Source organism: Somniosus microcephalus, unplaced genomic scaffold, assembly GCF_052327205.1.
Source record: "Somniosus microcephalus isolate GS21.2 unplaced genomic scaffold, FLI_Smic_1.0 unresolved_chr2, whole genome shotgun sequence".
In the NCBI taxonomy this organism is placed as follows: domain Eukaryota; kingdom Metazoa; phylum Chordata; class Chondrichthyes; order Squaliformes; family Somniosidae; genus Somniosus; species Somniosus microcephalus.
This window is the reverse complement of record NW_028225180.1, coordinates 90,533,132-90,545,264: the sequence shown is the minus strand read 5'-3', so window position 1 is coordinate 90,545,264 and position 12,133 is coordinate 90,533,132. Positions and strand designations below refer to the sequence as shown.

The window sequence follows — 12,133 nt, the reverse complement described above, 5'->3', positions numbered from 1 at the left end:
AAGACTTTATACAGCTTTTCGGGAGACACCATGCTTCAGCTCCAGCTAAAGTGAAACTAAAAACTCTCAGCCTGCTTGTCTGGTCACATGACCTCTGCTGGTCAGGCACAAGCAATCAATACCTGCAATCATGCTATTAAGGCATCATAATCGAACAGGCAAATAACATCACTATTTGCTGATATCATTACATCTCCCTTTCTTAAAACAAAAGTATTTTACTTTTAACTAACAACATGTTTTCTTTGTATTAATCTGCATTTTAACTGTAACACTTAATGAACTTACATTATCATTATCATGATCAAGGTTTTTTAACCTTGCTTTGTGTGTTCACATGAAATATGTCAATACACTAGAACTTGAAGAAAGAATAAGATAACATTACTTCCTTCTATAACAATAGTCCTTAAATTTGCTCAATGAGTCTCTCAGGAGGCTTCACGTGTCTTGAGGATTTTCTGATTGATTGTCCTTGAATCTGAGTTGTTGCCTCAGATGATGTGTTCTCAGCTGTGTGATCAGGTTGTTCAACAGTATCAGTCTCTTGACCTGCTGTGGCTGGTTCCATGAGAAGATCTCGACGATTTCTTCTCAGAACAGCACCCTCATCTGTCTGAATGGTGTATGATCTTGGTTTAACTTCACTCAGGACAGTTCCCTTCTCAGTCCATGTGTTTGTTTTGTCTTTGAACCTTACTTGGTCACCAGTGTGGAGTTCAGGTAGGTTTTGTGTTCCTCTGTCATAATAGTACTTTTGCTTTTCTTTCTGTTGTTCTTTGAACTTCCTCACTTTCTCCCCCTCTTTTGTTTTCAGGAGGTTCTCCGGGATGGGTAGGTTTGACCTTAGCCGACGTCCCATCAGGAGTTGGGCTGGTGACATACCACACTCGAGCGGCGTTGTGCGGTATACAAGCATGCTTTGGTAGAAGTCAGTTCCACTGTCTTTTGCCTTGTACATCAGTCTTTTCACTGTCTGGACCAATTTTTCCACTAGTCCATTGGACTGTGGATAGTGAGGACTTGACGTTGTGTGGACAAAGTCCCACTCTTTGGCAAAGTGTCGGAAATTTGCATTGTTAAACTGGGGTCCGTTGTCTGTGAAGACCTCGCTTGCCACGCCATGTCTGGAGAATATGGCTTTCATACTTCTTATCACAGCTTCTGCTGTGGTGGTGTACAGTCTACAAACCTCTGGATACAGGGAGTAATAGTCTGTGATGACAAGATAGTCCTTCCCTTGACATACGAATAGGTCAGCGCCTACCTTCTGGTAAGGTCTGTCTGGTGCTGGGTGTGGCTTTAGTGGTTCTACCGGATTGCTTGCTCGATATTTCAGGCATATTGTGCAGTTTGACACCTCATTTGTCACATCTTGGGTGATTCGTGGCCAGTACATCACCTCTCATGCTCTTTTCTTACACTTTTCGATTCCCAGATGTCCTCCATGGATCTTTTTTAGCATCTCTTTTCTCAGGCTCTTTGGGATAACTATTTTACTTCCTTTGTAGATGATGTCTTCGACCACTGATAGTTCCGCCCTGCAGTTCCAGTACTCTGCTATGTCAGGTGAGCAGTCTTGCTTCATGTTGGGCCATCCATCCAAGGTGCTTTTCTTCAGTCGTCTCATTGTTTCATCTTTGTTTGTCTCAGTCTTTATGAGCTCCATTTTTGCATCTGCTATGGGCAGTGCACTTGTGATCATGTCCACGTAGGCGTTCACTTTTTCATCCATTGTGGTGTTTGCGGGCTCACTTGGGTCAACAGCTCTGGACAACGTGTCTGCTGTATACATCAGCTTACCCGGTGTGTACGCAACATTCAGTGTATAGCGTTGCAGCCTGATCATCATTCTTTGTATTCTAAGCGGACAGCTACTCAGTGGCTTTTGGAACAATGCAATCAAGGGCTTATGGTCAGTCTCTACACTGATTGCTTGTCCTGCCACAAACTGGTGAAATCTTTCACAGGCGTATGTGATGCTGAGCAGCTCCTTTTCTATTTGAGCATATCGCGTCTCCGCGTCTGTCATTGAGCGCGATGCATATGCAATAGGTTGCCAGTAGTCATATTGTTGCAGAAGAACGGCACCGAGCCCACTCTGTGATGCATCTGATGATATCTTGATGGGTCTCGCTGGATCATAAAACCTCAGAACTGATTCCTCTGTGAGCAGTTTCTTTAGATCGCTCCATGACTTCTCATGCTCATGATTCCATTCCCATTCTATGTTCTTTTCAGTTAGTCTTCTCAGTGGCGCTATTTTTTCTGAGAGGTTGGATATGAATTTACCCATGTAGTTGATCATTCCATTAAACCTCTGCACGTCCTTTTTGCATTGTGGCCTTGGCATATTCTCAATGGCGGACACCTTTCTGGGATCTGGTCTGATGCCCTCACTGCTAAGGATATCTCCCACGAATGTCAGTTCTGTCACCCCGAGCTGGCATTTCTCTCTATTCAGCTTCAGGTTTGTTTTCCTTGTTGCTTCCAGCACTTTTTTCAGTCTCTCGTCATGCTCAGTTCTCGTGGTTCCCCATACTATGATGTCATCCATTGATGTATCAACTCCCTCCAGGTGCTCATAGATCATATGGATAGTCTTGTGATACACTTCAGGAGCTGAGGCAATGCCAAATGGTAACCTTAGGAATCTGTATCTGCCATATAGAGTGTTGAACGTGCACAGTCTTGAACTTGCTTCGTCCAGCTTCATCTGCCAAAATCCTGAGGATGCATCTAACTTGCTGAAATATTTTGCATTTGCAAACTGTGCCATGATTTCCTCACGTGTAGGAAGCTTGAAGTGCTCTCTCTTTATTGCTCTGTTTAGATCTCTTGGATCCAGGCAAATTCTGAGCTTTCCATTCTTTTTGTCCACTACGACGAGGGAACTCACCCACTCAGTTGGCTCATCTATCTTCTGAATAACGTTCAGGCTTTCCATCCTGTCCAACTCTGCCTTCAGTTGCTTTTGAAGAGCAAACGGAACTTTTCTGCATGGATGTATGACCGGTGTCATACTTTTATCTACTCTGATCGTGTGTTCTCCTGGAATGCAGCCTAGACCCTTAAATAGGTCTTTGTACTCTTTCATGAGTTCATCATAGACTGTCTCTCCTTCGCTTTCCACAACGAGGACTCTCTTTACCAGGTTCAGTCTCTCACAGGCTTTTAAACCTAGTATGGCTTGCACATCCTTTGGCACCATGATTAATGCTAGCGTGTGCTCTCTGTCCTTGTGTGTTACTTTGACAATGCATTTTCCTTTCACTGGTATATCAGTACCTGAGTATCCGGTCACTTTCACTTGTATTCCATGTAACTTTGGTCTGGGTCTAATTCTCTTAAAATCGGTCTCTGATATCACATTAACTTGTGCTCCAGTATCCAATTTAAATGGAATGTGTGTGTCATTCACTTTTAGTGTCAACATCCAGTCTCTTTCTTCTTTTTTGTTTTCAGACACAACATCTACATTGAATTCCTCTATCTCGCTTTCATCTACTGTATGGACCTTGCTTTGTTGCGCTTGGTTCTTACAGCAACGGGCATAATGGTTGTTTTTGTTGCATCTATTGCATGTTTTACCATATGCTGGACACTTTCTTGGTGGATGCTGTGTACCGCATCGATTACATGACTTCCGATTGTCCCTTTCATTTTCGTTTGCTGGCCACGTCTCTTTTTTCACATTGGCGCTCTCTTTGTTAAACGGTTTGTATCCGTTCTTTCTCACTGCATCCACGTTGCAGCTACTGTCACTGAACAGCTCCTTTGCCTGCAACTTCACAGTCTCTGTAGCCCTACACAGTGCTATGGCTTTTCCCAGGTCTAGATCTTGCTCTCATAGCAGTCTTTCCCTTAGACCATTATCTGGAATACCACACACCAGTCTGTCTTTTATCAGCGAGTCTGTGAGTCCCCCAAATTCACACGATTTGCTTCGGTTTCTCAGTTCAGTCACATACTGATCAATAGTCTCGCCGATTTTCTGTACACATGTGAAAAATTTGTGCCTCTCAAAGGTCACGTTGCGTTTAGGTATGCAGTAGGCCTCAAACTGTTCCATTATTTTATCTAGCTTCATTTTGTCTCCATCAACATCAAATGTGAAGTTATTATACACCTCGAGCGCTTCATCACCCACGACATGTAAGAACACGGACGATTTCTGTTTATCACTTTTCTCGTCAGCTCCGATTGCCGCTAAATACAACCCCAAACGCTGTTTGAACTTTCTCCAATTTTCAGCCACATTACCTGACAACTGAAGCGTCGCTGGTGGGTGTAATCCTTCCATTTTTTCACTTCGTTAGCTATTCTCCAAGGTAAGTAACGATTTTCTCTTTTGGCTTGCTAATATGTGGAGAGCTGATTTAACTTCCGATTTTTTTTTTCCGATTTTTTTTTTTTCCGATTCTCTTTCAGCCACTTCTGACACCATGTATTGATTTCCTTGTGGGTTCAATGATGAGACATTTATAAAAAAGAATAACTTTTAATCTAAGGTTTGTTCAAGACTTTATACTGCTTTTCAGGAGACACCATGCTTCAGCTCCAGCTAAAGTGAAACTAAAAACTCTCAGCCGGCTTGTCTGGTCACATGAGCTCTGCTGGTCAGGCACAAGCAATCAATACCTGCAATCATGCTATTAAGGCATCAGAATCGAACAGTCAAATAACATCACTATTTGCTGATATCATTACAAGCGCCACACTATTTGAGGGGCAGTACTGAGAGAGTACTGGACTGTCGGAGGTACAGTACTGAGGGAGCGCCGCACTGTTGGAGGGGCAGTACTGAGGGAGGGTCGCACTGTCGGAGGGACAGTACTAAGGGTGCCCTGCACTGTCGGAGGGGCAGTACTGCGGGAGCGCCGCACTGTCGGAGGGATAGTACTGAGGGAGTGCCGCACTGTCGGAGGGGCAGTACAGAGGGAGCGCCGCACTGTTTGAGGGGCAGTACTGAGAGCACTGGACTGTCGGAGGGACAGTACTGAGGGAGCGCCGCACTGTCGGAGGGGCAGTACTGAGGTAGCGCCGCACTGTCAGAGGGGCAGTTCTGAGGGAGTGCCGCACTGTCGGAAGGGCAGTACTGAGGGGGTGCCGCACTGTCGGAGGGGCAGTACTGAGGGAGCGCCGCACTGTTGGAGGGACAGTACTGAGGGAGCGCCGCACTGTCGGAGGGGGAGTATTGTGGGAGCGCCGCACTGTCGGAAGGGCAGTACAGCGGGGGCGTCGCACTGTCGGAGGGGCGGTACTGAGGGAGCGCCGCACTGTCGGAGGGGCAGTACTGAGGGAGCGCCGCACTGTCAGAGGGGCAGTACTGAGGGAGTTCAGCACTGTCGGAGGGGCAGTACTGAGGGAGCGACGCACTGTCGGAGGGGCGGTACTGAGGGAGCCCTGCACTGTCGGAGGGGCGGTACTGAGGGAGCGTCGCACTGTCGGAGGGGCAGTACTGAGGGAGCGCCGCACTGTCGGAGGGGCAGTACTGAGGGAGCGCCGCACTGTCAGAGGGGCAGTTCTGAGGGAGCGCCGCACTGTCGGAAGGGCAGTACTGAGGGGGTGCCGCACTGTTGGAGGGGCAGTACTGAGGGAGCGCCGCACTGTTGGAGGGACAGTACTGAGGGAGCGCTGCATGTCGGTGGGGCAGTACTGAGGGCTCACCGCACGGTCGGAGAGGCAGTACTGAGGGAGCATCGCACTGTCGTAGGGGCAGCACTGAGGGAGCACCGCACTGTCGGAGGGGCAGTGGTGAGGGAGCGCTGCACTGTTGCAGAGGCAGTACTGAGGGAGCGCCGCACTGTCGGAGGCGCAGTACTGAGGGAGTGCCGCACTGTCGGAGGGGCAATACTGAGGGAGCGCCGCATTGTCGGAGAGGCAGTACTGAGGGAGCGCCGCACTGTTGGAGGGGCAGTACTGAGGGAGCGCCGCACTGTCGGAGGGACAGTACTGAGGGAGCGCTGCACTGTCGGAGGGGCAGTACTGAGGGAGCGCCGCACTGTCGGAGGGGCAGTACTGAGGGAGCGCCGCACTGTCGGAGGGGCAGTACTCAAGGAGCGCCGCACTGTTGGAGGAACAGTACTGAGGGAGCGCTGCACTGTAGGAGGTATAGTACTGAGGGAGCGCCGCACTGTTGGAGGGGCAGTACAGAGGGAGCGCCGCACTGTTTGAGGGGCAGTACTGAGGGAGCACTGGACTGTCAGAGGGACAGTACTGAGGGGGGACGGGACTTTTGGAAGGACCGTACAGAGGGAGCGCTGCACTGTCGGAGGGGCAGTACTGAGGGAGCAATGGACTGTCGGACGGACAGTACTGAGGGAGCGCCGCACTGTCGGAGGGGCTGTACAGAGGGAGCGCCACACTGTCGGAGGGGCAGTACAGAGGGAGCGCCGCACTGTCGGAGGGTCAGTACAGAGGGAGCGCCGCACTGTCAGAGGGGCAGTACTGAGGGAGCGCCGCACTGTCGGAGGGGCAGTACTGAGGGAGCGACGCACTGTCGGAGGTGCGGTACTGAGGGAGCCCTGCACTGTCGGAGGGGCGGTACTGAGGGAGCGTTGCACTGTCGGAGGGGCAGCACTGAGGGAGCGCCGCACTGTCGGAGGGGCAGTACTGAGGGAGCGCCGCACTGTTGGAGGGGCAGTACTGAGGCAGCGCTGCACTGTCGCAGGGGCAGTACTGAGGCAGCGCCGCACTGTCGGAGGCGCAGTACTGAGGGACCGCCGCACTGTCGGAGAGGCAGTACTGAGGGAGCGCCGCACTGTCGGAGGGGCAGTACTGAGGGAGCGCCGCACTGTCGGAGGGGCAGTACTGAGGGAGCGCTGCACTGTCGGAGGGGCAGTACTGAGGGAGCACCGCACTGTCGGAGGGGCAGTACTGAGGGAGCGCAGCACTGTCGGAGAGGCAGTACTGAGGGAGCACCGCACTGTCGGAGGGGCAGTGGTGAGGGAGTGCTGCACTGTCAGAGAGGCAGTACTGAGGGAGCACCGCACTGTCGGAGGCGCAGTACTGAGGGACCGCCGCACTGTCGGAGAGGCAGTACTGAGGGAGCGCCGCACTGTTGGAGAGGCAGTACTGAGGGAGCGCCGCACTGTCGGAGGCGCAGTACTGAGGGACCGCCGCACTGTCGGAGAGGCAGTACTGAGGGAGCGCCGCACTGTTGGAGAGGCAGTACTGAGGGAGCGCCGCACTGTCGGAGAGGCAGTACTGAGGGAGCACTGCACTGTCGGAGGGGCAGTGGTGAGGGAGTGCTGCACTGTCGGAGAGGCAGTACTGAGGGAGCACCGCACTGTTGGAGGCGCAGTACTGAGGGACCGCCGCACTGTCGGAGAGGCAGTACTGAGGGAGCGCCGCACTGTTGGAGAGGCAGTACTGAGGGAGCGCCGCACTGTCGGAAGGACAGTACTGAGGGAGCGCTGCACTGTCGGAGGGGCAGTACTGAAGGAGCGCCGCACTGTCGGAGGGGCAGTACTGAGAGAGTGCCGCACTGTCGGAGGGACAGTACTGAGGGAGCACTGGACTGTTGAAGGGGCGGTACTGAGGGAGCGCCGCACTGTCGGAGGGGCAGTACTGAGGGTGCCTTGCACTGTCGGAGGGGCAGTACTGAGGGAGCGCCGCACTGTCGGAGGGATAGTACTGAGGGAGCGCCGCACTGTCGGATGGGCAGTACAGAGGGAGCACCGCACTGTTTGAGGGGCAGTACTGAGGAAGCACTGGACTGTCGGAGGGACAGTACTGAGGGAGCAGTGGACTTTCGTAGGGACAGTACTGAGGCAGCGCCGCACTGTCGGAGGGGCAGTACTGAGGGAGCACTGGACTGTCGGAGGGACAGTACTGAGGGAGCGCCGCACTGTCGGAGGGCAGTACAGAGGGAGCGCCACACTGTTTGGGGGGCAGTACTGGGAGCACTGGATTGTCGGAGGGACAGTACTGAGGGAGCGCCGCACTGTCGGAGGGGCAGTACTGAGGTAGCGCCGCACTGTCGGAGGGGCAGTACTGAGGGAGCGCCGCACTGTCGGAGGGGCAGTACTGAGGGGGCGTCGCACTGTCGGAGGGGCAGTACTGCGGGGGCGCAGCACTGTCGGAGGGGCAGTACTGAGGGGGCGCTGCACTGTCGGAGGGGCAGTACTGAGGGGGCGCCGCACTGTCGGAGGGGCAGTACTGAGGGAGCGCTGCACTGTCGGAGGGGGCGGTACTGAGGGAGCGCCGCACTGTTGGAGGGGCAGTACTGCGGGAGCGCCGCACTGTCGGAGGGGCAGTACTGATGGAGCGCTGCAATGTCCGAGAGACAGTACTGAGTGAGCGCCGCACTGTCAGATGAGACATTAAACCGAGGTCCTGTTTGCCCTTTCAGGTAGATGTTACAGATCCCACACTATTGGAAGAAGAGCGGGGGCGTTCTCCCCGGTGTCCTGGGGCCAATATTCATCCCTCAACCAACATCACTAAAACAGATGATCTGGTCATTATCACATTGCTGTTTGTGTGAGCTTGCTGTGCACCAATTGGCTGCTGCGTTTCCTATATTACAACAGTGACCACACTTCAAAAAAGTGCTTCATTGCCTGTAAAGCGCTTTGAGATGTCCTGAGGCTGTGAAAGGCGCTATATCACAGAATCACAGAAACCCCACAGTGCAGATAGAGGCCATTTCGGCCCATCGAGCCTGCACCGACACATATCCCACCCTATCCCCGTAACCCCACGTATTTAATCCCCCTAACACTAAGGGTCAATTTATCATAGCCAATCAACCTAACCCGCACATCTTTGGACTGTGGGAGGAAACCGGAGCACCCGGAGGAAACCCACGCAAACACGGGGAGAATGAGCAAACTACACACAGACAGTTACCCGAGGCCGGATTCGAACCCGGGTCCCTGGCGCTGTGAGGCAACAGTGCTAACCACTATGCCACTATAAATGCAAGTTCTTTCTTTCTCATCACACCTATAAGATGGAGTTGCTGTTGTCAGACAAGAGGAGCCACCAGCAGGTCAGGAATGTCACCCGGTGTTAACCTGGACTGTTAGGCTGTTTGGACAAAGGCTCTGTCACAAGAACCTCTGTATCTGAGACATATTGAAACTGAAACAAACCATAAACATGCTAATGGCTGATTTGTCAATTTCAGCGACACATATGTACACAGCCTGTCATGGATTAGTGCACAGAACACACAATACAGTGACTGAGGACTTTTAAAATAAAGCCACATCATTTCTTGATTCCAGTCCGCAAGTGTCCTGAAACTCCGAGGGAGAGAGACCGTTTACTGCCGTCTGTAGTGTATGTACCCGTCTATCTTTAAGGGAACTATTGAATGTAACCGTTCACCTTTAAGGGAACTACTTTAGGTGTGGCACTATTTGTTTGGCTTCTGTATACTGTAATACCGATAGTGACCACACCAGTATATAAGTGTTGTAGCAGGATTGCTGGGGCAGATTTGCCCGGACCTTCGAATAGTAAAGACCTGTTTGTTTGTTACTTCTGAAGTCTGTGTATTTATTAACTGCACAACCCACAGACTTTACAGTGGCGACGAGTCCGATCGTACCCTGTGGCAAGACTACCAAAAGCAACGAAGAGCGTCGAAGAGAGACAACCGCCCTCGTCGTGCTACCAAAAGAAAACACGAGGCTGCAACAACAGAAAGCAGGAAGACTAACAACAAAAGCTGTATCAGCAACAGGCACTGACTACCCTTCTGCCACGGTGCGGAGTGAGCCGACCAGCAAGAAACCAGGCGGCCGAAGAGACTGTGAGTAGGGGAAGGGGTAGAAGTATCCGGAGGATAAGGGCAGAGCACTCGACCTCGGTCGAGGGGGAGCTGTGCCGGCCAAAAGTCGGGTCCAACGGCGTCGGGTGACAGCCGGACCGCGATCGGCGGAAAAAAAAATCCGGGCAGCGACCGCAGCCACGAACCGCTGAGCCTGCGAGTAGGCGCGGGAAGAGAAACCCAGCCGCAGCCGGGGAGGGAAACACCGGTCTGCGAGAGGGCTGGGGAGGCGAACGGGAACCGTGCGGGTGAGAGCCGGGTGCGGAGAGAGAGACTGCGAGGAGCCAGTCCAGCGGCTGAGCTGTTCTCCACCAACGGGGTACTCAGAGCCGGCAAAACCGAATGTGCGGGAGTGGGTGAGAGACACAGCCGAAAACGGGGTGAGAGACTGCGCGAGAGCCAGTCCAGCGGCTGAACTGTTCTCCACCAACGGGGTACCCAGGGCCGGTAGCACCGAACGTGCGGGTGAGAGAGCGACAGAGCCGGGTATGGAGAGAGAGACTGCGCGAAAGCCAGTCCAGCGGCTGAACTGTCCTCCGTTAACGGGGTGTACCCAGCGCCGGTAGAGCTGTGCGGGCGGGCGGAAAAGACATAGCCGAGTAAGGGGAGCTGTGCAGTAGCCAGCCAGCGGCTGAACCTGTCCGCTGTGGGGGAAGCGTACCCCTTCCACCGGGAAGAAACGCGGGAAGCCGCCATTAGGCGGAGAAGATGCCAGAAGCGGGAGACCGCCATTGAAGGGGGCGGGGCGAGAAAGGAAGAGCGGGAAACCGCCATTTTCGCGGGAAAACCGCCATCTTGATTGACATACCGCCATTGAAGTGGGCGGGGAGAGAAGGAAAGAGCGGGAAACCGCCGATTTTGCGGGAAAACCGCCATCTTAGAAACAAACAAGTAAATAAGAATACTTAAAGAAATACTGGTGCTGCTCCCAAGGGAAAAAAAATGCCTAAGCGAGGGAATATTAACGACTTTAATTCTGAAATAGAAGACTGGGCCACGTACGTGGAACGCATAGAGATCTATTGCGAAGCCAACAAAATAGAGGAAGACGACAAGGCGATAACATTGCTAAACTCGATGGGGGCAAAAACATACGGGCTCTTGAAGCATCTAATAGCACCAAATAAACCAGCGGATCAGACCTTCGAAGAGATTGTGGCTGTGCTGAAGGACCACTTGAACCCCACACCGCTGATGCTGGCTGAACGATTCAAATTCTACGCAAGAACGCAGAAGAAAGACGAAAGCAATGCGGAATACTTGGTCGAACTGCGTAGGCTAGCGAAGTACTGCCAGTTCGGAGGGAATCTGACAGAAGCGTGTAGTCTATAGGCCTCCGAACAGTTGCAACTCTGTTGGACGGAGTATTAATCAGGAAATAGTTGAGGCTTGTAATAAGGGAACAGCTATAATTATGGGGGATTTTAATTATCATATTAACTGGACAAATCAAATTGGGCAGAGCAGCCTTGAGGAAGAGTTCATTGAGTGTATTAGGGATGGGTTTCTTGAGCAGTATGTAACTGAACCGACCAGGGGGCAAGCAACCTTAGATTTGGTCCTGTGTAATGAGACAGGGTTAATTAAAAATGTCCTAGTAAAGGATCCCCTTGGAATGAGTGACCATAACATGGTTGAGTTCCATATTCAATTAGAGGGTGAGAAGGTTGGATCTCAAACAAGCGTGCTGAGCTTGAATAAAGGAGACTATGAAGGTATGAGAGCGGAATTAATTAGAGTGGACTGGGAAAATAGATTAAAGGGTAAGACGGTACATGACCAGCGGTGTACATTTAAGGAGTTATTTTACAACTTCCAAAAAATATATATTCCACTGAGGAAAAAAGGGTGTAAAAGAAAAGATAGCCATCCGTGGCTAAGTAAAGTAATTAAGGATAGTATCCGACTAAAAACAAGGGCATATAAGGTAGCCAAATCTAGTGGGAGGATGGAAGATTGGGAAGTCTTTAAAAGACAGCAAAAAATAACAAAAAGATTGATTAAGAAAGGGAAGATAGATTATGAAAGTAAATTAGCAAAAAATATAAAAACAGACAGTAAGTTTCTATAGTTATATAAAAAGAAAAAGGGTGGCTAAAGTAAATGTTGGTCCCTTAGAGGATGAGACCGGGAAATTAATGGTGGGAAACATGGAGATGGCAAAAACACTGAACAATTATTTTGTATCAGTCTTTACAGTAGAGGACACTAAGAATATCCCAACACTGGACAAACAGGGGGCTCTAGAGGGGGAGGAACTAAATACAATTAAAATCACTAAGGAAGTGGTACTTGGTAAAATAATGGGACTCAAGGCGGATAAATCCCCTGGACCTGATGGCTTGCATC

The 12,133-nt window shown here is 51.4% G+C and overlaps 1 pseudogene across 1 annotated transcript in view; it reads right to left on the bottom strand.

Moving 5' to 3' along the window:
* LOC147093008 (phospholipase A and acyltransferase 4-like) overlaps positions 1-9,110 on the bottom strand; it is a 32,446-nt pseudogene extending 23,336 nt beyond the window's left edge. The window contains exon 1 of the transcript XR_015075012.1: positions 9,102-9,110. The product of XR_015075012.1 is annotated as a phospholipase A and acyltransferase 4-like (transcript). The remainder of the gene's footprint in view (positions 1-9,101) is intronic.
* Positions 9,111-12,133: the final 3,023 nt, after the last annotated feature.